Here is a 27,896-nt window from a genome sequence, read left to right on the forward strand (position 1 = left end):
ATAATATATATAAAGATAATTAAACATATAGTAGTTAGCGATTATTATTACTTCTTGTGTCTCTGCTTTTTTCTTTGAAACAAGGTGATGTTATTTTTTTCACTCATGAACCAAAATTTTTTGAGCACCAACTGTGTTTCAAATACAGGTGTCATAGTGGAAAATCATGGTTAGCAACACTGTCCTTGCTCTCATGACACCTACATTCTAGTGGGGAGAGGACAATGAATGTGCAAACTAATATATTTTTAATGTAATTTTAGTTTGAGATATGTCCTTGAAGGATGTAAAGCAGGTTCTAGGACAAAGTGACTGTAAAGAGTGGGAACTAGTTCAGGAAGCTTGATCAAGATCAGTTTCTTTATGAAAGCGACAACTGAAACAAAACCACAGAGGGCGTTAGACCACCCTATGATAAACCAGAACCAACTGTTGGCAGGGGAAGGAGATGTCCCAGAACAGCAGGTATAAAAATCTTCCGATGTCTTTGGAACAGAGAGAATGTGAGGGAGGAGGAAAAGACAGCTGATGGAGAAGTTGGAGAAGAAAATGTTGTCTCTGTCCTGTAGTCCCTAATCTACAGAAGAGGGCGGTTGGCTTTATCCTGATCTGGCATGGAAAGCCTTTGGGGTGATTTGAGTGGGAAAGTGATAGGACCAAGTCTAGTTTTTTTTAAAGTTCATTAGGCTCGACTTATAAGAATGGATGGTGGAAGGACAAGAATTAAGGAGACATCTGTGGCCTTTGTTGTTAGTCCATGAAACAGCTGTAGTGGGTTGAAAAGTGTTTCCCAGAATGACATATTCTAGTCCTAATCCCTGGTCCCTGTGAATGTGGCCTTATTTGGCAATAGGGTCTTTGCCGATGTACCTTGCTGATGCAATTGAAATAAGGATCTCAGGATGAAATCTCATGATTGGATTTATAAGAGAAATGAGGGGGAAGCTCAGAGACACAGAAAAAGGAAATCCGTATGATGATGGCAGCAGAGACGGAATGATATGTCTAACAGCCAAGGGCCCCCAAAGATTTCCAGTGGCCACCAGGATTTAGGAGAGAATCACGGAACAATTGCCCTCAGGAGGAGCCAACCCTGCCAACACCTTGACTTCGGACTTCTTTTTAAGCCACCAAATTTGTGGTAATTGGTTAGGCCAGCCCTAGCAAATTAATACAACAACCAGGAGATCCATTATGGGGAGAAAAGGCTTGCATGGCTATTCGATGGCCACAGAGTGGGAGACAAGAGGATTGAAAAAGGAACAGACTTTTCCCTTTAAGCCCTAGTGGAGTGTTGAGTTTTTTATTTGTCCAGGATGTCGATTTCTCTTACTTTGACTGAAAATCTCCTCTGTGGGAGAAGGCCCCAAGAACTGACTCTGCTTTCCTAAGTGGTCCCGTTCTGTTCCCAAAGGACATGTCCCCGTGCTCTGTGGGGGCTGACAAGGCGCTGAAGCCACCTCTCTCACTAATGTGGCCATTTTTTTCTAACACTAAGTTATCAATTGTCTATAGTATAATATTCATATCTGTAGCCAATAATGAGTATCCTGGAGCAGAACCACTTCTTTAATACAAAGAACTCACCCTAGTTACCCATAAAACTGCTGTAGGCAAGGAGATACTTACCAGTGGGATATATATACACAGTGATATTTGTACTTAAGAAAAGTGACAGAAATTTCAAGGTGTAGTGATTATTTGCCCTTGATATTTCCAAGGTGACAAAAGAGAGTTAGAATTTATTGAGTTCCTAATATGACCTAGGTTCTCTGCTCTTGCTTTTATATCTGTCAAATCTTAGTCTTAAAAATATTCCCCAAAGACAGATTTAATTTAATTTAAAGATGAAATAGCTGAGGGCTTAGAGAAATCTAGCCAATCACCCACTGAGTGTTTGTAATTTCCTATATGTTTATCCATCCACTTAGTAACTTGTAAATTCAGGATGTGAACTCAGTTTTAACTGAATCAATGCTTTTTGATACCTGTGGGTTATCAAAACTCTGCCAAAATGTTTTGGCCAGAGTTCTCCTGGATGGGCACAGAGATGTTGCTTTAAATTGGGGTGATAAAAGTCACGTTGGTTGTAGAGATGAATGCCTAAGATACTCAGGAGGCTCTGGCCATTTAAGCCACTGTTGTTAAGGAGTAGGGTTGCGGAGGGGTGGGGAGAAGGTTGCTGTGTTCGTTTTTCCACTCTTCGCTCAGGAAAATCGACGTGCATTGGTAGCTTCTGCTCTTGGCACAAGAGAGACAGCCCAAGACAATGGACCATGTCATCTCCCCTCATCACGTGCTCGCTCTCCAAACCAGACTGCCTTTTCCCCGGCAGTCCAGAGCTGACATTCTGACTTGAGCCCAGTCATTAGACACTAATTAGGCTGGCACTTTGCTCTCCCTCTAGTTCAGGTTTTAATAACCTGCTCCTTTCTCCCTTTCAGTCTTTTGCTTAAAATCCCAGACAGTCATCTGCCACCTTCTCTCTGTGGCTTGAACTCTCAGTCTGGGTGTGTTCTGACTCTAGGCAAGGCAATTCTGATGAAGGGTGAGAAAAGCCAAACCACCTGGAGAAATGAACACATTCCTTAAGAGGGAGGGAAAAAAGTGAAATGAGCCAGATCCTCTTCCCTGACACTGCCCACTTGTTTCAAGCAGCACATTTTGGATCTTACTCATTGTAATTGGGCCATTAAAAACCATCAGTGGTGTGGTCTCTGGGCTCAATTAGTTTGAAAGTCCTTCTGGATGAATCACTGATGTATTTTTTCATCTTTTGCCTTGAAGATATCATTGAACTTCAACCTCTTCCAAAGCTGCCTAGAACTATTAGCCTACCCTACTAATTGGATCCCAAAATATGTTTCCTTTGGATTGAAAGGGAGCAAATTTATGATCCATACCTTGGCCATGATGGACCCTGCCCAGACCATAGTTAGTAGACAGAAGTTAATGTTTTCATTTATAAAATGAGATATTTACTGCATGTATAGCTGTGAGTATTTTAACCCTCTTTTTAATTTCTCCAGTTTTTATTAGCTATCTGTGATTATATCAAAACAAAGTCATGTGAGCATTATAATATTCTTTCAGAATATAGGTGGATCTTAGTAAAATCATCAGTTTTAGGCACCGAGGAATTAGGAATGCCCAAGTTCATTGTCATATCATCAATTGCATCAATGATCCCAATTCTGAATCAGTTATTATTAACCCGGTATGATTTGTTGGTGTATCTTGGAAGTGACATTTGTACGTCAAAATTATTTATTACTAGCTATGTGGCTAAAGGGATTATGAGAGTAAAAGACCAATTTTTAGTCCAGGAAAAAAAAAGCACTGCTCTGCATTAAGTACTGTACAAAGTGATATGGGAAATTTAAAGCAGTTTCCTATAGGTAGAGTCCGATGGCTCTAAGTAAGCATACAAGTATTATCTCAAGTGTTTATTTTGTGGATTTTATCAGTTATCTATTGGCTCCACAACAATATTACTATAGATCTAGTGGCTTAAAGCTACACATATTATATTTTCTTATCTGCAGATCAAAAATCCAGAGAGCTTAGCTAAGCCCACTGCTTGTGACCTCTCATGAGGCTGCAATCAAGTTGTCTGCCAGGGCTGAGGTCTCATCTTGGGTTTGATGGGGAAATGCTTCATTTCCAAGTAGTGACCAAGACCAGGGCATGTTATATGAAAGACTGAAACTAAGTGCCCAACCCACACAGGCCTTTAGCAAACTTGGGGCTCTGTAGGAGAGCTGTGTTAACCTTGGCTTATGTGAAATTCCGTAAGAAATTTGACATCGTGCAGTGCAGCCAGGCTTTCGGCAGTAACACAATATAAGCTTAAGAAGTAAACACTCCACTCCAAGCCATGGTAAAAGGAGACTGAAGCGGTTTTAGGATGATGTAGTGGCTGCAAGCAGGGTGGGCAAAATGCTTTAAGAACCTAATTTATGACAGGGGATATTTGAATACTTTTAACATTACTCCTCCTCCTCATACTAATGAAAATAACTAAAATTATTAAATCCTTATACTATTCCAGTGATTTAACTATGAGCTTATTTTATCCAGACAATAGTACCCAATTATGGGGGTACTATTATTATCCTTCTTTTATAGATAAAAACTCAGGTTGTTATGTGACTTACCTAATATCACACAGTGAGTAAGAGAAATTCTGGGATTCTAAGATCTCTCTCTTTTTTTTCTTTCTATGCCCGCAGCATGTGGAAGTTCCCTGGCCAGGCACTGAACCTGTACCACAGCAGTAACCAGAGCCACAGCAAGTGACAAAGCCAGATCCTTAACCCACTGAGCCACAAGGGAACACCTAAGTCTCCTTTTTTAAAAACAAATACATTATATTACAAATCTGCACCTGTGTCATGACCAAAAAAAAAAAGTGTTTGACATAGTTTAAAAAAATCACTTGAGAAGATTTTGGCACACTCTAAAAGTACAGCAGTTGGAGGCAATGGCTCTTAGGAAACAGCCATGGAATTGTTCTATTTATTGCTGGAAGCTTTACCCCCATTGATTGTGTTTGCAACAGCCCTGCAATAAAGATGTTAATGGGAGTCCCCTGTTTTGGTGAGGAAGCTGAAGTTTGAGGGACTGTCACTTTTCTAAGGTCACAGCGTATATGTGGACCTGTGTTTATCTGCTTTAAAAATTAAATCTCTATTCTTTTCACTATTATAAGACTGGTCAGTTCCAATGATTAGCAAGGAGAAGAAAAAGAAATCTCAAGAAACTTGTGGGCACGGGGGCATCTAATAACAGTTCCCTTTCTGGATTGCCATGCAGAACACATATTAACGTCATTTGAAAGAGGCTATTGACATGTACTGCCCAGTAGCGATGTTAGTGCCAGCCACTCCCTTATAGAACTGCTCAGGGTACGAGTGCTATCTGCTCACAGCTAGATCTACCATTTTGAGCGATGAAGGAAATGCAGAGTGAAAGCCAAGAACAAATGGAATTTTAGGTCCAGCCCAGTTCATGCTGAGTGGATTAGCCTCTGTGAATTGTTTATCAGACTGTCTTTTATATATATATATATATAGTTTTCTAAACTATTTTTTGCTGTTGGGCAGCAATGGTAATCCACTTTGTTTCCCAAGAGGTGAAATTCTCCTTGAACTAACACAACACTGTATCTCATACCAATCATTTTTCATTCGGTCCTGCCCTTGCCTAAGTTAGATCGTTATTAAGCACAGGCAGAGCAAGAGAAAGGAGACTGTTCTTACAAGGCACTGATAGGAAGGCTGATTTGGGCACCGAAAGAAGTCAATCATTTGCATTTTGCTGTGTGGGGCTTAAAGCTAGAGATTCAAATTACATCAAGAGGATTTTTAAATCAAGATAAAGCTTTTCTTTTGCACCTTTGTCTCTAGCAATGAATCATGAAAGAATCAGTCGAGAATTAAAAGGACACCTAATCACATTTCATTTCTACTTAATTTTGGCTCTTTTCCTTCCATTTCAATTGCTCTGTCACATTTATTCTTTGAGTAATTAAAATAAGGAGAAGTTTCAAATTTTTGAATTCTTTTTTCCCCCCATTTGAATGGATTCTTTTCCCCCAAGAATAACAGTGGGAAGGTCAGAATTTTATACTTTGTTGGGTTCGTATTTTATCTACAGTCATAAACCTCTATCAAACTGAAAAGGAAGTAAAGCAAAAAAGCCTTTTGCTATCCCCTAGAATTGTAGATATTGATAAGCTTTGCCACAGAGTCCTGAAAATACCCTATCGCAGAAAAGTTGTAAAGTGCCAGGCATGCAAACCCTATGTCAGCTTAGATGATTAAAATAAATATTGCATTTGATAATTTTCCTGTGTGTTAAAACTATTTATAGAATTTCTTTCTTCATTGTTGATGATGATAAACTCATGACAACATGGAGATTAATTAAGGAAACTGGACAAACTTTTTCCCCATGAAATAGTATTACTGATGTTATAGTTCATGAATAATAAGGTTTATCATCATTCTCCTTAACTGTTTCTCTCTGCCATTTGTGACTTAATTAAACAAAACAGTGGATATTCTCAGATATTGCATCTCATATACCAAACCTTGGGAGTCCTTAAAAGGACAGTCAACTACTAAGGAACATAGTAATAACAAAAACCAAACAACAACAACAACAAAAACTTTGCCTGCCACACCACTGCTTTCAGAAACAATAGTAAAATGGCATTTTCAGGAAGATGAATGATGCAAAAATTCAAGGGGACATTTTGCAGAATGCCTAGATCTATAGCCCCCACTGTAACTCAGTTGGGGATAAATGAATGGGAGGGTTGCCACTCTGCTATGATCCAGGCAGACCTCATCTAGAATCCAAGACAGGACTTCATGGTCGAATGTCCTACATGTGCCATTATGCTGACGAGAAAAATACAAAGTTGCTGTCTACAGTTATTTTCTGACACCTGGGCCTTTCTTCCTTCTCCTTCTCTTTCTGTTTCTTCCCTACTTCTCTCAGTCAAGGAGCCAATATTGTTTAAATGGAACTGATAAGGTTTGGAAAATTCTGTCCTCATGTACTGTTCCCTAAGTTTAGACAAGGATGACCTGTTTTCTTCTACTTTGAAGGCAAATTTTTTACTTAACTTGAGGGTTGCCTCTCCCTAAACTTAGTCTTCTACTTCAATCATGCTTCTTCCTGTCACCAATCAGCCACTGCTCTCATCAGCCCATCATTCTCTGCTGCAGGTCTGGCTTTCAGTATTGGCTGTGTGCTTTACTACCGTAGTGTTTTCCTTTTTTTGAACATAGATTTTCTCACCTATATAGTGAGCAGGATAACGTCATGAATGCAAAGTGTTATTATAGGACCTGGAAAGGGTATTGAAAGAGATCTTGTATATTCCAAAGGATAAAATATTAGTCATTAAAGCAATGCCATATTTAATTTTACTTATAAGGTAGTTGGTCATATTTTGACTCTTCTGTCCATTCATTCATAAAAATGGTGGAGCTTTTACATGACATCTGCCCTTGTATTAAATGCAGAAGAGGGAATAGTAAACTAAAGAGAGTGTTATGCCATCACCCTTACAACATCTACATGCGATTTTCTAGATGTCACACTGCACTGTCACACTGTTCTCTTTCATAATAAACATTTGTAAATTTATGCCTGATGCATGGTAGCATGTCAGTGTAGCCTAATTTGAATTTGCACTAATTCTAAACATATCTGTCTTCTCTTTCTGGGTGGATGGTATGTTCCTTAAGAGCAGAAGCCAAGCCTAGGAAGAATGTGTAACCTGCACCCCCACCCCAACACCTACTGGGATGTCTTCCCCAATAACTGACACACAGTGAATAATTCTTGCCTCATGGTTTCTCATCTCTATACTCAATGAATACACCGTTCTTTCGAGTGTGGGGATATTACTCCAAAGTGTTCATCACCTCTGATGACACTGAGATTTGTGCATGAGAATGTGGGTCTAGCTTTGCGTATATCCCATGAGTATGACTTTGCTTTTGCTCTGAGTGCAGTATTCATTGCCATGAACTTCTGTATATCAAGTTTGAGCCATCTGATACCATCCTAGTTCTTACATTGCAACTTGCTGCAAAAGGCAATTCATGTATATATGAAACTTTAAAAAACTAACCATTTGCTATTTTTGCATTATTGTTATACTTCTATACAAAATACAATGATCCAATAGGTAGATTCTGAGTGTTCGACAAAGAAAACTGCCTGAAGCTTATGTGAATCACATTTTTTTCAGTCCCTAAGCTCCTTTCACACACGTTGTCTTTCCTGTAACCTTGGGTCTGATTCCCCCAGATTGTTGCATTTCTTCACCTATCTATTCAGTTATCCTTATAGACATTAATACATACGGTCATTCATTTATTCATGCATTAATATGTATTGAGTCCCCGCTATGTGTTAGACACCTTGGTTGGTCTCAATAAGTAACTTTAAGTGCCCTTGTGAGCACATAGTTGACTATTACCTGAGTGGCCAATCTTACATTGATCTCCTGTCTCCATGCTTTTCCCCTTTATGTGCATTTAAGTGTCAGTCCTCTTCAGGTGCTAGCAGAGGATAAGGATCTCATCAGATCCAGAATAATAAAAAGTGCCACACCACATGTTGTTGTTGTTGTGTGGTTTTTGGCTTGTTCTCTGATGCAATTGTACCTAAAAGTATCCCTTACCACACCTCTTTAGAGGGATTGTTCAGAGTCTTTCGTCTTAAGTATAACCACAAACTCTAGCTAATGCCCGACTTGGATCTCAGCAAAGGGAAATGCTATTCTTAGACTGTTTTTATGGAGAGGATACCCCTGTTCACAATGCTTACACTGCTGCTATCTTTTTACAGTGATGAAGGCATCACTACTAAGTCTTTTTCAATTTCATTTTGAGTCAAAGAATCAATAATAAATGTTGACATGAAAGGGCTTATTTATTCCCAAGAGTATAGGTTTCACTTGCTCTGAAAAATTATTTTCAAACCCAACAGTTTTGATTAATGCATTTCATTTCTAACACAACCAATATCTGATACCTTAGATACAGCAGTGAAAATCTGCTGACCTCTTAAAGTGTTACTTCCTGTGTGACCAAAAAAATGGGAAGTTTTTTTTTTTTTATAAAAACAGGGACATTTATTAGGAAGCATATAAAAGACCATGCCGCTAAGAGTATGTGATGTGAAAGCACCTGAACAAAAAAGATGCTGCTAGAATACCATGCAGGTTTTTCCCTAAGGAAGACACTTAAATTCAGAGACGCAGAAGTGAAGGCTAAGCTCTGCCACTGAGCTCCTCTGAGAACCACCATCCCAGACAGGCTTTTTCCTCCTATTTCTTTCTTGCTAATAGACCTGGTGGGTGGGTACAGAGATTCTATTACTTATAAAACATTTTATGAAAACCTGTATCATATATATATTTTCTGGCTGTGCCTGTGACACATGTTAGTTCCTGGGCCAGGGGTCAAACCCATGCCACAGCAGCACCCCAAGCGACTATGGTGACAATGCCAGATCCTTAATCTACTGTGCCACTAGAAAATTCCTGTATTGTATATTTTGAATCAAATAGACAGCTGAGCAAAAGTGTTAAATATCTAAAGTTAATAACAACAATAATAATGATGATGATGATGAAGTTTTTCTTTGCTTATTTTGAAGCACAGAATAGCCAGTCTTGATATACCAACTGTTTCAGCATCCTGGCTTCAAATAGAATGATTCAAAATAATTTAGTAGAAGAGATTTTTGTTCTAGCACACAACTCCAAGAAAGAAAACTCTCAATTTTGATCAACTCATCAGTCTAGTGATTAGAACCACTCATTATTAGAATGTATTCCACATCACTGTGTTTCTAGTTTTTTATTTTTTATTATTTTTAATTTTTTTATTTTATTTTATTTTTTGTCTTTTTGCCTTTTCTGGAGCAGCTCCCGCGGCATATGGAGGTTTCCAGACTAGGGGTCTAATTGGAGCTGTAGCCAACCCCAGAGCCACAGCAATGTGGGATCTGAGCCGAGTCTGTGACCTACACCACAGCTCATGGCAACGCTGGATCCTTAACCCACTGAGCAAGGGCAGGGATCGAATCTGCAACCTTATGATTCCTAGTCAGATTCCTTAACCACTGAGCCACGATGGGAACTCCTGTTTCTAGTTTTTTAAAACAGTTATCCATGTTCATAGTTTAGAGAAGAGGTCAGTAAACATATTTTTTTTTCTATAGTGCCAGATAATAAATATTTCAGGCTATTTGGGTCATGTGGTCTCTTCTGTTAACTATTCAATTTTGCGATTGTCCTATGTGAGCAGCCACAGAGTTACATAAATAAATGAGCATGTCTGTATCCCTAGAAAACTTATTTTTTTCTTTTTTAGTGAAGCAGGATCATCAGACAGATTTGGCCTGCAACCATACTTTGCCAGCCCTCGGTTAAAAGGCTGAATAGCACACCAGACGTGTTATAAAAAAAAAAATAGCAGCCCCCACCCTCACCCTTTCCAGTCCCTAAGATTCTATCTCTTTCACTTATTTTCGTGTATCTTTTCAAAATGTTTACCCATATTTCTCAATACCATGCTTCTATTCTCTGATTCTTTTATCGTCAATTTTTAGGTTTTATCTTTTGACTTCTTTCTACAGAGGATGGAGATTTAAATCTATTTTAGAACTTTCCAACCCTACTCCTAACAGACACACTTCCATTTCTCCACATATTTTACAATTATAAGTGTAAGATCAATGTCAAGGTTTGACTTTCTCTGGGTTTGCACATGCTGTTCACTGATGGAACATGTTGAATATGGTCCTCACTGTGGTGCTGACTGACTCTGCTGTTTCTTTTGGAAATTCTGGATGTCAGCCTCTTTGGGTCTTTTCTCTTGAGTTCCTTGGAGCAGCTCAGGGAAGGCTCTTCTCACTCTTCCCTGGGGTGTTTATGTCTGGCTACAAGAGTTCTAGGAATAAGCCCATAAACCTCAGTTTGCCTGGGAGATGTCTACTTTATACTATGTTCCCAGGTAAATAATTATGAGTCACACCCCCTTTCATTCTTATAAGTGAGCTGGTCTGGGTGCTAAGTTATAAGTTCGCCCTATCAAGCAGCCACATCAGGGAAGAAAGTTGGAGGATCTCAACAATTCATTTCATCCAACTTTAAATTCCCTTCACATGTCCTGTTTTCCCAGCCATTAACATTCACTTCGCGGAATCCCTCAGCTTGGTGCGTTCCATGACCCTCTGTGTCTGCTGTCTCCTAGCACAGAGATTCTCTGTTTAAACTGTAAGATAAGAAATAGCCATTCTTGGAGTTCCCGTCGTAGCTCAGTGGTTAAGGAATCTGACTGGGAACCATGAGGTTTCGGGTTTGATACCTGGCCTTGCTCAGTGGGTTAAGGATCTGGCGTTGCCTTTGAGCCATGGTATAGGTGGAAGACTTGTCTCAGATCCCGTGTTGCTGTGGCTCTGGTGTAGGCTGGTGGCTACAGCTCCGATTAGACCCCTAGTCTGGGAACCTCCATATGCCATGGGAGCAGCCCAAGAAAATGGCACTAAGACAAAAAAAAAAAAAAAAAAAAAAAAAAAAAAAGAGCCGGTCTTCCATGTGAAGAGAAAAGGCTGTTGCCGGGCCGTAACAACTAAAGAAGGCTCTAATAGCTCTTTACACAGATTTTCAACCCATTTTCCTGGTTTTCAACCCTGTGTCAAAACTCAGAAGTGCCTGGGCCAAAGGGAGTTCTGCAATGTCAGGTTATTCATCAGTGTTTCCTACTGTCAGCTTAGGGGTCAGACTTTTTAGTCTGCTTATCAGTGACTCCTTGCCTGTCTGCTTTCTGGCTTCTTACGTTTTGCTTTTGTTATCTCTCATCCCCTTTTTCTGTGTGGGCGATTGCCTTTTGTTGCCTCTCAGTCCCTTTTCTGTATGGGTGAGGTAGGTATAATTTCATACGGTTCTTGTAGGGCTCGTAGTGGATTTTAGGAGGAAGCAGAGGATGAAGGCCTCTGCTCTAGCCAGCATCCTTAACCTGCAGTCTCTCTGTCTTATTCCTTGTCTCTCTCAACTTCATGAGTGGCAGGAGATGATCATGGTTCCATCTCCTTATCTTTAATTCCACAAATATGTTTTCAAACCCCTGCCCCACCTTAGTTTTCTGCTCAGTTGCAAATGATCCAGTTCCTTTGAACTTCTTCACACATCTTATTTTCCAAGCCATTAACTTTCCTTGACTCTTGAGAACTTTGCTGAGTTCTCCTTTGCTTATAATTTGTAATATCTAGAAAAAAACAAAGTACTTCTGCATTATATTATTTTGGTGGGGGAGTGCAATCTAAGAAAGATCTAGGGAAATAGTTAAGGGTAGATGAATGTATATGAAGTAAAAGACATTATTTGCCCCACTTAGTAAATCATAAACCTGCTCTCCAGAGGGGTTCAGAAATGTTTCCAGTTACGTAACTATGGAGTAGTACAACTGAGATTTAGGCCCAGGGGTATTTGTGTTAGAAACCAAAGTCCAGACTTTTCACTACACCATTAGATTCATTAGACTGCTTTTTTTTTTTTTTGTCTTTTTAGGGCCATACCCGCAGCATATGGAAGTTCCCAGGCTAAGGGTCAGATTAGAGCTGTAGCCGATGGCCTGCTCCACAGCCACAGCAATGAGGGATCCGAGCCAAATCTGTGACCTACACCACAGCTCATGGCAATGCCAGATCCTTAACCCATTGAGCGAGGCCAGGGATTGAACCTGCATCCTCGCGGATTCTAGTCAGATTCGTTTCCACTGAGTCATGACAGGAACTCTGTAGACTGCATATCAATAAAAAGCAGAAAATGATGCATAAAGGCTTTCAGGCTTATACTCGAATAACACTTAACCGTTTAAAAATGTATATGTTCTTTATCTCATTTGAATTTTTCAGAAATACCACATAACAGTGATGTTATTACACTTTGCAAGAAGAAAAGTGAATTTAGAGAATGATAAGGGGAAAATTCAAGGCTACAGAGTCAGTAAGTTTTAGAGGTTATTCTGAAAACCAGATTGTTGGACTAGCACCCCGAGAAGCTTTGGGTAATTGCACCATAGGCTGTGCTTCACAAGTCAGAAAAAGACTCTGTCCAGTGTGGTGTACAAGACAATGGCTTGTCTTAGTGTAAACTGCACTTGGGCATACATGGTTCAACAATACTTCCCTCTTAGACAGATGAGACTGTCAGCCTTAAGATACAGAATTCAAAGTCAGAAAGAAATCAAAGGAGTTCAGATTTTCCTTAAGGTCAAGGTTCCAGATAGAATTACTTACCGAAAGACACCTGGAGATAAGAATAAATTAACCTGACCAGGTACATGTTTCCAAAATCCGTAGGGAATGTAAACATTATAAGAGTAATTCAATTGTTAGATTATTAAATAGCATAACTACATCCACCAAGAAATAACAAATGTTACATTACATGTGCTGATATTTTTTATAGAAGAAAAATAATAGAACTAGAAGGGAGGTTTGGAGTTTTTTTTTTTTTTTTTTTTTCAAGAGCATATTTTATTTTATTTTATTTTATTTTATTTTTTTTGTCTTTTTGCTATTTCTTTGGGCCGCTCCCTAGGCATATGGAGGTTCCCAGGCTAGGGGTCGAATCGGAGCTGTAGCCGCCGGCCTACGCCAGAGCCACAGCAACGCGGGATCCGAGCTGCGTCTGCAACCTACACCACAGCTCACGGCAACGCCGGATCGTTAACCCACTGAACAAGGGCAGGGACCGAACCCGCAACCTCATGGTTCCTAGTCGGATTCATTAACCACTGCGCCACGACGGGAACTCCGGAATTTTTTTTAATATGGGAAGGGAGATAAGAATTTGTGATCAACACAGGAGGTCTCTGAGTTATCTCTATTTGAGAAACTAGAACTCTGCAGACGTTTAAGATTCTTTTTACGTAACTTTTTATGAACTCTCACTACCTTTGACACAATCAGTTGTTTGCCTCTGATCAATCTTTTGCTCTGTATATGATGGGGAGATTAGAAAGGCTGTATCTTGCTTTTATAGATGCTTCCTGACAAGCAAATGACTTTAGTGTCACTTTTCTGTGTACAAATGGTGAACTTGCAAGTTCTGGGCCATCTTGCTTTATTTACAACTCTCAGCAAAAAGAGGAGGTATGCTACTTTCTAGAATATTTACCTAGAAGCAATAGGGGTATTTTTAATATAGCCAGCCCCAATACAACTCAGTTCTGTAAACCAAAGACAGACTTAATCTAGCATCAGGACATTTTGATTTCAAGTCTTATATATGACATATTCCATTAGGTGGACAGGCAAACTCCAATGCTGCTGTTAATTAAAAATGTGCTTGTTTTATTTAGGGACAATGAAGCTGTTTGATTTTTACATCAATTACATTTTTACTTAATTCAGCCAATGCTTGCTAAGCTCTTTCCTTCTGTAACAAACTCCTTAGAGATAGAAACATTTTCTTGCCCTCAATGGTTAGATATTCTAACAGGTTTTTAAAAAATAACTAATTAAAAAGTTTAGAATAAGATATAGTCAAAAGATTAAGCACTATCAGGCTCTCTTCTTTACTTGCTTTCCTCACGTCACTGGATAATATAGATATTAAAACATTTTAAACATTGAAAACATTTGGCTTATTGGAAATGAACCCGACTAGGATGCGAGTTCAATCCCTGGCCTTGCTCAGTGGGTTAAGGATCCAGTGTTGCTGTGGCTGTGCTGTAGGCCAGCAGCTGTAGCTCTGATTTGACCCCTAGCCTGGGAATTTCCATATGTTGCAAGAGCAGCCCTAAAAAGAAAAAGAAAAAAAAAGAAAGAAATATTTTCAAGATATATCAGACTTCATTTATTTACCAATTGGCCCAATTATCCAAGAAAGAAGTCTCAGTGACAAGAAATAAGTTACCAAATTCTTAAAGACTTGTAAAGGTGAGCCTAACCCAGTACCTCCTTCCACTGCAAATATAATTAGCCTTCACCAGCCCCATTTGCATAACTGAAATACTAACAGCATCCACAATTGTTTTTTGGAAAATATATTGCTTCTTCCAATGCTTAATTATCCTGCAAAGCATTGCCTGAGACAGTAGGGATCCGTATACTCAGGTTGAAGCTATCCTTAACACACAGACATCATATTTCAGCATCATGTGCTATTATTAACCTTTGGATGTTGACAGTTGTTTTTTTGGGTCTCTCAACCAGCCTTTCTTTGCTAATCAGAAGCTTTGGTTTAGAACTATATGTTTTAACCTAGCCCATAATTCTTTTCTTTCTTTTTCTAAATAATAAAAATTTTTAGGCAAACCAACCAAGCATCAACAAATTGGTTTACAGACAGAGGAAAGAAAGGAAACTCATCTTCATTACATACTTTCTGCAGGGTGGATCTCAATTGTCTCATTTCTTATGGGGAAAGAATCATTAAGGTTTTATGAAGAAGGGGGAAGCCAATATGAGTGCAGAGAAGTAGCAAAAGTAAATAATCTTGTGCAAGAAAAGTCATGGATGCAACAGCAGAAAGATACTTGGAAATAGGGCTTAGTGCATGTGCTCGATGTCTTCTGTCTCCCACATCCATTCGCCACCTTTTGGCTCTCCTGTTGGTTTTTCCTAGTATGGAGGCCCATGGCAATAAATAGGAGGAAAGAAGGAGAACAAGGTTGGGATAAACCAGTGCTCACCACCTCTTAGAATTCTCTCTGTGTTCTACAAACCTCTACCAACTGAGTGAAGAAAACCATTGTTCTTCTGTTTTTCACCTGGGTACTAAACCATACCTTGTGGCTTCCCATCCTAGCTACACCTTTGTATAACACTCTTCACATTTATTCATGCATCTCTTTCCTGGAGAAATGTGATTGCATCTCAGCCTCTTGGTGACTCTGTGATTTGAATTATTTCTTTGATTGCAAACCATCAATCCAACTTAATAGTATATTTGTCTTCTTTCAAATTCTTTATGGTTGTCATTTATTTTCTACTTATTTCCCTATTAAATTATTGGATCTTATTATACATCATTGCATACTTTGATTTTTCTGGGTATTTTGATTGTTTGAGTGGACTTGGAAACTCCAGGTGCAGTAGGAATGTTTTACCCACAGCAACATCCATGCAAGGGCAAGCCCTGACCACATCATGGGTGTTCGTAGTTACTGGGTTATTTGATATTTAATGATGGGTATTCATTGTAGATTTATCTTCACCTCTGTTTCAATTGTGAATTCTCATTCACCCAGCTTCTGAATGGAAAGCTTAATTAAGCTACCAATAACTAAGGATAACCTTGAATTTGGGGCATACTGAAGAATGATTTGTTCTGAGGATCTCCGGAGTTGTTACTAGAAAACTACCACACCAAAGATCAGGAGAAGGAAGGATTTACAGCTTGCAGCAAGTAAGGAGAACACCATGGATCTTTCCCAAATCAGTGTCTCCCTGAACAGCAAAATTGGGGAAGTATTAAGCTGAGGATACATGCATATTCATGAAAGGGCTTGAGTAGTCCACAGAGTCCAGGCTTTAGTTGTTTGAAGTCACAGGGGTAAGAAAAAGTCAACATCATCATCCGTTAGATTCCATTTGATCTGGTGGTTGAGCTTCTAAAGGGAGATTTAAATTCTGCAAAACAGCTAAAGCCAGTGCTTTAGGCTAGTTTTACCATTGAAATAGAACTGGAAGTCTTTACAGTGGACTTGTTATCTTTGTTATTGCTACTTCTTTTGCCAGATAAGTTTGTCCTTTTGTTCTCTTAAGATTAGTATTACTATAATGGAAAAAATAAAAATCATTTAAAATTTTAAAAAAAGATTATTATTATTGAAACTTGTTCAAGGACAAGCATTGTGGCAGGCTTAGGTCACAAAATAGCTTAGGCTAAAATAGGTTCTCTTGAAGTTTCCTGGTGTGGCTCAGCAGTAAGGAAGCCGACCAGTATCCATGAGGATGCAGGTTCAATCCCTGGCCTTGCTCAATGGGTTAAGGATCCTGTGTTGCCATGAGCTGTAGTGTAGGTTGCAGACACAGCTCAGATCTGACATTGCTGTAGCTGTGGTGTAGGCAGCTACAGCTCCAATTCAGTCCCTAGCCCGGGAACCTCCACATGCTCTGAGTGTGGCCCCAAAAGACAGGAAGGAAAAAAAGGCTCCTCTTACATCAAGAAACCATGCCTGGTTCTTTCTTTGGGGACCCCCAATCCCATCTGCTTACATTATGTGTATTCTCTTCTACTAACAAGCTAATGGCTATTAGAAGTCACTCATAGACTTCAGTTTCTTGATCAATTACATAAACAAGTTTCTTGTTCTGTACAATTTTACAGTCTATAGGATTATAGACTGGTGGCTTTTCAGGGTGATCTGAACAAATTTTATCAGTTTCTCTCCATGTATAAGAATATACACCAGAATGAGAGGTGATTTTTTTCTAATGTTATGTTTAGTGTTAATGTTTAATGAACAATCTCTGTTGTTTGAAATGGACAGGTCCCATTTCTATGTATAAGGTAATTTGCATTGATAGACACTCACTACTTTATTAATGTTCTCCCTTGATATTTACTAATCTCTGGATTTGCTGAATCCATTTTCTTTTTAAAATTTTTAAAAATATTTTTATTTCTACCTCAATGCAGCAGAACAGATGGGGCACTGTGCAACATGCCTCTTGGAGTGGTTGAATAAACAATGCAATTATCACTTAATCTACCCACACTGGTATTAGAAGGGGGTAACTGATTGGTTTACTGATTTAGATAGAATTTGATAGAGTAAAAACAATGGTGTGGTGTTATTTCCCCTAGGGTAGGAGCCTGCTGGGTGAGACTTGCTCATTTTCCTGGATTGATTGATTGATTGATTGATTGATTGATTACTTTGTACACAGTACTTAGTTATGTTATTACCCAGGGTGCCTGAGCCATGCAGGAGTGTTGGCACTGATAACCTGTTCCTGTGGAAGGTGAGAATGGTTTGGATAAAGAAATCAATGTGCAGAGCCAGCCTTTTAAAAATCAAGCTGCTTTCTATTCAACTACCATTTGGGATTTATTTTTCAAGATAGGTTTATCATGTTCAGAGCTCTAGATTTTTTTTTTTTTTTTTTTTTTTTTTTGGTTTTCTTAGGGCCACACCTGTGGCCTATGGAATTTCCCAGGCTAGGGGGTCAAATTGGAGTGGAGGCTGCTACACCACTGCTCAAGGAAACACAGGATCTTTAATCCACTGAGCAAGGCCAAGGGTGGAACCCGTGTTCTCATGGGTACTAGTCAGGTTCATTACCATTGAGCCATGGTGGGAACTCCCCAGAGTTCTAGACTTCAAAGCTTCTTCTCTGCTTCTTGTTATGGGTACTCCAAAGAGGCTACCCCCTCCTTTTTTTCCCCCTAAAATTGGGCTTCAGTGTTTTATCCTTGATGTTACCAAGCTGCTTTTCTTCTTGAATCAGAGAAAGACATTATATTGACTGAAGTCAGATTGATAATGTGTACCGATGGCCTGGAATGGCCCAGTCTAGGGACCCATTCTCACCTAACCCCCATATCTAACTATAAGCAGGCTGAAATTGAACAGAACTTTGAATCTGTGGTCTAGCATTCCCATTCACCCTACGCATGGATTTTCCTGGGTATTAGGAGGAGTGAAGAAATGCCAGTGCGGGAAAAACAGCCACAGTGGCCCTAATATTTTCTTATACAACCTCATCTTTGGCTAGAACAATTTTGCCTGGCATGTGACATGCTGTCTGGCACAAAATGATGAATACAGAAAAAGATCCAAGAGATTAAAAGGTCAATGGATTATCCGTTAAGCAATCACGTCTCAATATGCCTCAATTTGTCTAGGTCATGTTTTACTGCCTGGGATAAGTGGACAAGGATCCGATAGTTTTCCCCTGGGATCGTTCTCTTTCATGTCTCTACCACAGCCCTTTCTTTGAACTCCGGTCGCCTTTGTGTACCTTCTTACTAGGTGACAGTATTTTAAAATTACTTTTAAGCACCACCCACCTCAGATGATTTTAGCAGATAAGAGCACAAGGCTTTTTGAAGGTTGAAGGTAAATAACTTGGGGGAATTTAAGTCAGCAAACGAGGGAGGAAAATCCATCTATACCGGGTTCCATTAATATGGCAGGTATCCAGATAGCTTGGTCATTGGAACATTGTTGGCAGGGCCTGGGGTGGTAGTGTGGGGGGGATGTGGAGCCAAGTTTTGTTGAACTTTCAGGGAATGGAATGGTATTTTAATTTGCATTACCTATTTAGTTGCTAATGGGTTAATTCCACCCTGGCATCAAACTTAGAAAAATTAGTAGTTTCCTGTGCATACTAAACACACAGGAGCTTTACCCTAACTGCTTTAACATTTTGAAATATTCCCAGGCTTAGATACCAAACCACTTTGGTTTTCTACTTGGGGAATAAGTACTGGGGTGCAATCCATTGCCTGGGATATTTGGCAGCTTTGGAAGATAAAAGCTTCATCAGTAACCAACCGTCTGATACCAGATGAGTAAAAATCAGTTCTAGGGAGAAAGCCCATGCCATTCCCAATGAACATGGCATTTTGAGGAAAAATTTAGTGCCACGGAGCATGTGGCATCTTTAACATTGCCTCAAGTAGGTTCAGTAGTAGATTTTCCTAACAGCCCACACCAGAATTCTTAGGTATTATTTTTTAGAAGAAGATGATCTTAAAGGACAGAGAAGATAAAATCATGAATTGTAGATTCTGTTAACCATCCACCATGCATACTTCATTCATCTGGCTGGACTGGCAGTGGTTAGTTACACAAATTTCTGAAGGGAAATATGGTTTTCTTGGGTAACTTGCTAGGAGCACAACTCAGAAACTATGATTTCTGTCATTTGAACAATTTTGACCCTTGGAGGTATCACAATTTTTTTTTAAATGAATTGTCTGTTTTATTTGGGTTTGGCAGTCAGGTTTCTGTTTGCCCAGATTTTAAGTGCTTAGTACTTCAAAAGCATGAAAACATTTCCCCCTCCAGAAAATCAACCTCAGGTCTAACCAATGTATGTAGACCAGTGATTCCCAACTAGGGAAAATGAGAGAACTGAGGGAAGCTGTAGATTTATTGTAAAGGGGTTCTTCATTTTATGTGCAGAAAAAGCACTATGTGCTACCTAAATGAGTAATATGTTTCCCATGCATTTCAGGTCATTTTTTTTTTCAAGTGCATAAAGATATCATCAAAATGCACAAAATATTACTATAAAACATTAATAAACTTATAGTAAGTTATTATATATTTTTGCAATAGATGGATACTATTAAGTGTCTTATGAGGTTCATTTTTTAGTACCAGGGAAACTGCATGGTCTTTATAGGAACAAACTAAATTGATGCTTAAAAACTTAGCTGTTCCTATAAGTTGAAGCTTGCCAAAATGATCAATTATATAAAATTCTCATAGAAGGAGTTTAGGAAAATGATAATCAACTTGTGTCATTAGGGAGTGCTTTTTGTGGACTAGTAGATCCTTTATCTAAAACTGCCTACTCACATTACTTTCTTGGCTTCTTGTAGGAAACAGAGTTGTACGTTTCCCCCAAAATTTGAACAAACATGAACTAACTTTTGTCTTACAGGGATCTTTTAAGATAGTGGAATCTAAGAATCATGAGGCATTAGGGATAAAGGGGACTAGAAAGTTGGAAGCTTAATCTTTCACTGTGATGTTTGGCAGGTTCATGACAAGAGTTGGTCACTGTTAGGTACCTATTTCATAGCAGAGCTGGGACAAAAAAACAGCTTTATTCCTTGGTCAAGACTTTGATGCTGTGATCACATCAGTTCATGGAAGCGGAAAGGCAGGTTAGCATAAATGTTCCTGGGCAAACAGGTGCCAACTCTCCAGTACTGCTAGACTCATAATTTGGGTAATATTGAACTTCTGTAAAATGTTATTCAAAAGTATGTGTTTCAATGTTTAAAGTTAACTATAGTTAAAATTTATGTTTAACTATTTATAGCTACATGGAGATGCTTTACTCCATGAAAACTAAAATTTTAGCAGGAAGGATAATTGAAGGAAGTAAAAAGGATTAGTTAATAGATTTCTGTGGTCCCTTTTCCCAACTTTAATGATCACAAAGTACTTCAGATCCGTCTAGCAATCCCGTATTTCACTTCCTGAGGAATTAGGAAAATCGACACGGGGGCAATGAAAATCCTCAAATTTTTTCATTGGAGTCTGGAGAGCTGGTCTTCTTTAGGAACTATTACACATACCAACTTTCCAAGACAAGATTCTATGGAGAAATAGGCACATGGTAAATAGGCTTGACTGTTTTGCCCAAAAGAACATGTTGGTGAGTTCAGTGTTTTTTATTTTTTTAATTTTTTTATTATTATTTTTTTTTGTATTTTTGCTATTTCTTAGGCCGCTCCCACGGCATATGGAGGTTCCCAGGCTAGGGGTCGAATCGGAGCTGTAACCACCGGCCTACACCAGAGCCACAGCAACACGGGATCCAAGCCGCGTCTGCAACCTACACCACAGCTCACGGCAACACCGGATCCTTAACCCACTGAGCAAGGGCAGGGACCGAACCCGCAACCTCATGGTTCCTAGTCGGATTCGTTAACCACTGCACCACGACGGGAACTCCCCAGAATTTTTTAAATGAGGCCATTTCTGTTGTCTCATTTTAGATTTTAATTATAGAAATAACCTAATGTTACAAAAATGCAGTAGAAAAAGAACCTCCCATAATTCTTGACCACAAAAATATACTGTTCCCCTTGGTTTGACTAAATGTTCAACTGGTTTTCTCCTGGCTATAGGCCCATGGCTCCCTTTTCTTAGAACAGTTACTTTAGAACACGTGCAATTGTAAATTCTTTCTCTGACCCTTAGGGATGTAAATCTTTTCCTAGCCTCTTGCTGATTTTACAACACAGAAATGTCTTTCCAATGACCTGGAGCCATCCCTTTGAAATGTCATCAAGAAATTTAAGGCCCCCATCTTCCCGTTTTTTTTTTTTTTTTTTTTTTTTTTGTGGAAGGATAGGATCTTTACTTCAGTGAGTGGAAGTAGAAAAAAAATACGGCCTAATCACACAGAAGAATAGTAACGATAAGTACAATGTAAAGTTTAAAGTTTGATGCAGCAGATAACTTTATAATTTGGTTATCACGGACAGAGAAGGCAGAGAAACTGAAGCAGTGGCTTCCCTCAGGTTTGTCAGCCAAGGAGCTGATAAGAACCAGTCACACTGATTTGAACTGTATTAAAATTTTTAACAACAAACAAACAAGATCCTTCCAAGCTCCCTACTCATGTGCTCCTGTACTTTTCCACTAGCACGCTCAAGTGCTTAAAAATTCTCCTACCTTTGGTTTCAATGAAATCGAGTTCAATTTGTGCCACACAACCCCTCTTCACATCCCCAGTCATTACAACAGTATCTCCTCTACTGCAATAGTTTTAAGTCTTCCTTTCCTGTTTAACGCAATCCAGTGCAATTTTTCTTTGACATGCTACAGCCCTAAAAGAAACATTGTTTTTATTTTTTTGTATTCTTGTTTTGTCTTTTTCCATAAACACATGGCATGCCTATACCCAAAGCATGTATACGTTTTTTTCATTTATCCTAAGCATTTTTCTGTTTTGCTCTATGATGGTCCTGCTAGCCTATAAATATAATGCTTATATTATCTTATTTTTTCGACTTGAGACAAATGCTACTGAACAGCCTGACAGCACACAATTACAATGTTTGTTCAGATGTTTAGCCTTTATCATCATATGGTAAGGCCGCAAGAGTGTATTCATTTTTGTGTTATTTTGGTAATATTAAGGCCATGAAAATTAAACTCAGCTGTAGTAAGGAGGCAGGGCATGATAATTAATACTCATTTTTGTCAGTCAGTTCTGGTAGGTTGGCTCTAATTTAGTCCAGGCTGTTTCACAATCCTTAATTGCCCCCTACAAAATGTGATCATGCACATTTGGCTATATATTATTGAGGATATTGTTTCCAAAAATACTTGTATTAGGCTGCAAGTGTTAAATGACTTGGAATAATACAAAAGGAGAAATAAATGATAAGCAAGGAGAAATGGGACAGATATTTCAACATTAATCGGCACACACTTTTTAAACAGGGACATTTTAGGGTATTACAAGTACGAAAACAAAGAATGGTAGCTTGTGGGAGAAAGAAATGTAGAGCAATCAGGGTCTCAGGTGGTAGGTGCAGGCAGTGAGCTGTATAAAAAAAAAGAATTAGATGTTGGTGATGAGGTTTAGAGGAGAGTTCATGTTGTGACATATTTTGGTTGTGTCCTTATTTGTTGCATCTCATGAAATGAAGCCTTCTTTTTAATGGTGCTGCTGAAATGCTCCCCTAAGACATTTTGAATTCTACTGTGGTGATGTGTCAAGATGCTGTTCAGGGGGTAACTGAAGTGCTTTTGTGAAATGAATACCAAACGATGTTGATGCTTTTTAAAAAATTTATTTGGTTTCTTTTTTCTTTTCTTTCTTTTTTGGTTAAATCTAAGATGAACATAAGAACTAAGAAGTATAATAAAAGTGGATACAATTTGGCACATTTTTTTTCTCAGCTCTATCTTATAAAAGCTAATCATAGAAAATTCTCTCTAAATGTCTATAGCAGTATTATAGAAAATGCTGTAGAGTATTTAAAAGAATTTGCTGAACTGTGAAGACTGACATTTGAGTCATAAAATCAGATTTTTTTTAACAGAGTTAATACATTTTAAGCTTCCTCTGTCTCTAGAATTAATAAAATGAGAGTGATGAGTGATTGTGGAATTGAAAACAGATTGGCTTGCATTTTGAACCACGTCAAGTTTAATTTAGCAGAGATATTAATTTGAGGTGGTTTTATGTTAATAGTTATAGGGAAACATTATTGGGACCAGCAGATTCAGCCAGACGTACTGAGCATGTGCCCTCAGATCCACACAAGCTCAGGATGGATTCAAGCAAGCTGCAAAGATGCCAAGTCATCAGAAGCCTGTGATTCTTGGCTCTCTGTCCCTGTATCTCAGAAAGCCTGAGCCATCGGATTTCCTAAATCAATATTTCTTAATTGTTATACCAGGGCTCACTTTCTGTTATGTTAAGGAAAATCTTATTTCAAATATGCATGACCTTTATGGAGTGTCTTACGGGAGTGTCACGTGGTGTCATCGGTGTGACCCTGTTCTCTATTCTGAGACTGCATCACACATTTTATATATTTGAAAATCAAAAGGCCCCCAAACTTTGTCCTTCTTAATACCTCTTTAGACATTTTCTAAATCAGGTGAGGACAATTCAATTTTGTTGATCCTACTCTTTGTTTAAAGGAAACTATCCCAGTATTTCCAGAACTTATTATAAGATCTTCCGTTGGCCAGGAACTCTTCTATTCATTCAGGATAGAAGTGTGAACAAAAGCAAATGCACGTTATGTTGAAGAGTAATCAGGGAAGAGAAGTAGTGACAAATGCATGCAAACTATTTGGTAAAGAAAAATAAATAAAGCAAGATCAAGGGACTGGTGGTGATGGGCCCAGGGATGGTATTTCTTATGGATCGTAGAAAGTTTTTCTGACAAAGGAGCATCTGAACTAAGGCTTAATGGAAGCATGAGAGGGAGTTTTCTGAGGAGAGAACATTCTGTGCTGTGAGAGCAGCAAGTGCAGAGGCCCTGGGTAGAGAACCTGCTGAGGCTGCTTAAGGAACCATAATGAGCTTGATGTGAATCTAACTATGTGGAGCTTGGGAGCTAATAGAAGCAGAAGCAGTGAAAGAGGTAGTAGGATGCTTAAGTCATGATGAGTTATTGGGATTTCGCTATCAGTCGGATAGGAAGACATAGATGGGATTTGAATAGAGAAATAACGTGAACTGACTTAGGTTTTTGAAGCATTACTCTGGCATCTATGTTGAATAAAACCTAGGTGAAAATAAAGAGAAGGGTTAGAAGTCTCTTGCAAGATTCTAAACACGAGAAGACAGTGTCTTGGACCAAGGAGATAGCAGTGGCAATAGTAAAAAGTGGGCAGGTTCAGAGTGTATTTTGAGTGTGAAAGCACAGCATTTGCTGATGGATTAAAAGTGGAAGATGAGAAAGGGGAGAACACCTAAAACAAAGTTTTAGTTGGGTAGGATAGAATTGCCAGTTGACGTGGAAAAGACTGCATCTTGGATTGAAAGCAGGTAGACAGTAAGTCTGTATTTGCGAAGCTTTCCTTTTAAGATACTTATTGGGCTTATCATTTCTGTTATTGAAAAGAAAGTCCAGATTTCAAGAGGCATATTGACTAAAGATGCAAATTGGGTCATCAGGATATGGGTAAAACTTAAAGCCACAGTATTAAAGTTATTAAGTGAAAACATTTAGCATGTAAAAATAAGACATGGAAGAAATGAGATCCTTGGGTAGGTCCTGAAATACTGCATCAGAGGCCAATTGGGACAATGGAGCAGACAGATCCAGTTACTGAGAAAGTGCGGCCTTTGTAGTTGGCTGATATTCAATAGAAAAGACCATCTTAGTTCCATACCACCACAAACAAAGGAAATATTATAATAAGCCAAGTTACACACACACACACACACACACACAAGACCATCTTGGAAGCTAAGGGAAGGACACCGTCTAAGAAAAAGGAAGGATTTAATTCAAGAGTTTTTAATAGGTCAAGTAAGGTGAGGAGTGAGCAATGATCATGAGGCATTTCAAAATGGAGATCAATGGTGATTTAAGACTTATTTGTATGTAATCAGAAGGCAAAAGCCTGTTGGAGATGGATCCCAGAGCATAGAGAGAAGAGACTGCATGTTGTTAGGATAGACAGTTCTTTTTAGAAGTTTGCAATAAAGAGAAAAATAATCAATCCTATAGATATTGTTCAAGAAGAAGAAGAGAGATTTTGTTTCTGTAAAATAGCAATATGAAAAGGAAGCTAATTCATTATAAAAGGTAAACTTATTTAGTGTAAGAATCACTAGATAAAATTATATTTCTAGACACTGTTATTTCTGCCACAAACTTCTTTTCCTTTCCCTTTGGGTGAGTGGTTTTTCTAGGGCCAGTTTATCCAGCTTGGCAGAGTTCATTCTAGCCTCGTACCTCCCCAGGACTATCAGACATCTTTTGCCCACGGATTCGGGCAATGAGCATCCAAAGAGCTTTCTGCCAAACAGAAAAATGCGTCTCATGCATTGTGATGCGGTGTCCCTCAGCCTCAAAATGGGCCAGCTTGGAACTTCAAGTTGATTAAATTGGAATCAAATGGACTCATAATTCTTCACAGCAGCTTTCTGCACAACGGAGTTAAATTTACTACAACTCAGCCAAGGGTAGCACATGCCATATAATTTCGCCACCCGTACCTCTTTGGGTTTTGATTTACTGGGAAGTGGTTTGCTGTTGACTGAAATGCAAACCTTTCTAAAGAGTAAAGATAATGATGGCACTTTCCCCTCCTTCTCACAAATGCAGTCTTTCTGTTTCAAACTTTAGTACCACTTCTGAGACAATTAAGATAATTCGACCATTTAAGTACTAACAGCCACAGCGGTCTTCGAACCACTTACTTTTTTAGTACTAAAATGCAGTAAAAGGACATTATTGCTTATTGGAATTTTAATGTCTTTTTATTGGGCTTAAACTGTCAAGAGCATTGGAGTTGACTTTTTGTTTGTTCTTAAGTAGAAACTGAAAAGCAGGAAGAAAGGAAAGAAGTTTATTAAATTCATCTCAAATGACTCTAATTTTAAAACCACCTTGGTGGTGGTTTTGGAAACAGTTGTCTTGACTTGGACTGAGAGGCTAGTGGACAGCATGGGAGGGATGTTTTAGGAAAGGGGAAGACATTGAAATGAAGGAAAAGGAGAGGGCTGTGGTCCTTTACAACTAAGAGCTCTCTTTCCAAAGATGAAAAGCTAATTGTATTCATTTTGTGGTTGTCAGGAAGCCACAATAACTCAGCTTCACATCATATAGCTTTTTAATAATGTTGTTAGCCTTCTGGAAGCCAGTTGTACCCTACACTTCAATTGTAATGAAGGCTTTAATGGGATGGCGAGGAGGGGTAGCCTGCCTTCACCCTGTAGGGTGGGCAAATGTCAGGCTATGAGTGGCATTTTCAGGGATGAGATGGTTTGGGAATGAACATTCTGAAAAGTTACTTCCCAACATTGAACACAGTCACTCTATGAGGATGAGATATGAAAGGGTGTCATGGGGGTAATGGCAGACTAGGGGTAGCAGCCTTACAGTTGAATTCAAGCTGTGCCACTTCATAGTTGGGTAAACTCTCTGAGCCTCAGTGGTCTTCTTAGTAGGATGGATATAAAGACAATATTAGAACAAGAACAACAATGATAGCAAGCACATATAAGACTATAGTCAGGTGCTGGTCTAAATTTTTGTCATTATTATCCAGTCTAGTTGTCAGTCGCTTAGGTGAATGGATATTAATTTTATACCTGACTTATAGATTAGAAAACTGATGCAAAAGAAAGGTAAGCCACCTGTTAAAAATCTCAGAACTTGTAGAAGGCAGAGACTAGGTTTTACACCAGAAGGTGTGACTCTAGATTCTCTTCCTTTAACTACCCCACGATTCTACTTGGAAGCTATGAAAACTAAAGGAGGTGCAGGCAATCTTCCTAAGATGTCATGGATTTTTAATGAATGCTAAGTATTATTGTTGATAAAGTTCAGATGTCCCATTATTCTACTTTCAGTCAAAGTTTGGCATGACAGTATGGTAAGAAATAGAACATCTACAGCCTAGGACCCAAAACCAAAAAAGGTAATTGTGTTAATGTAATTATCTAAGAATTTAACTAAAAATACAAAAACCCAAATGCAAACCAGGAAGAAAAGTTTATAATTCAAACAGTATAAGACCCTCTCCTCTGCTGTTTTCTTACTCTTGATAAAATTTCTACCTTTTTTTTTTTTTAAATTGTTACTCTGTGGCTTCATAACAGTATTCAAAACCTTCACTGTTATTTCAGCATCAGTGGCTATGACAGCCTTAGCTGGCTGCAGTCTACTCTTTATTTCATTTTTCGGAAACAGCTGTTTCATTTTTCTGAAACTTTTAGAAAGCTGTTCCCCACAACCAACAAAATGAGACTCTCTTTCTCCTAGTGTAAAGGATATTGCATCTTTGTCTATTTGTTTATGTCCAGGTTTATGAGTTTACAGTTAAGGGTGTTAAATCCTTGACACTTAAAATTTTTTCTTTTCTTAAAATTCACTTCTCCCTTTTTCTCTCTTTTTAAAAACTAACATAGTATAAAAGAAGAGTTTCTTGACAGTAAATTGCTGGCATGAAGTG

At 38.7% G+C, this 27,896-nt stretch overlaps 1 protein-coding gene across 24 annotated transcripts in view; it reads left to right on the forward strand.

Moving 5' to 3' along the window:
- The window catches only part of LRRC4C (leucine rich repeat containing 4C), a 1,222,625-nt gene that overhangs the window by 172,852 nt on the left and 1,021,877 nt on the right, over positions 1 to 27,896 (forward strand). The gene's annotated exons all lie outside the window — the stretch shown is intronic.

This window comes from Sus scrofa, chromosome 2, assembly GCF_054392235.1.
Source record: "Sus scrofa isolate SSC_HxYL_T2T_F1_AM1 chromosome 2, Sscrofa_HxYL_maternal_Yorkshire_Landrace_v2.0, whole genome shotgun sequence".
Taxonomy (NCBI): Eukaryota; Metazoa; Chordata; class Mammalia; order Artiodactyla; family Suidae; genus Sus; species Sus scrofa.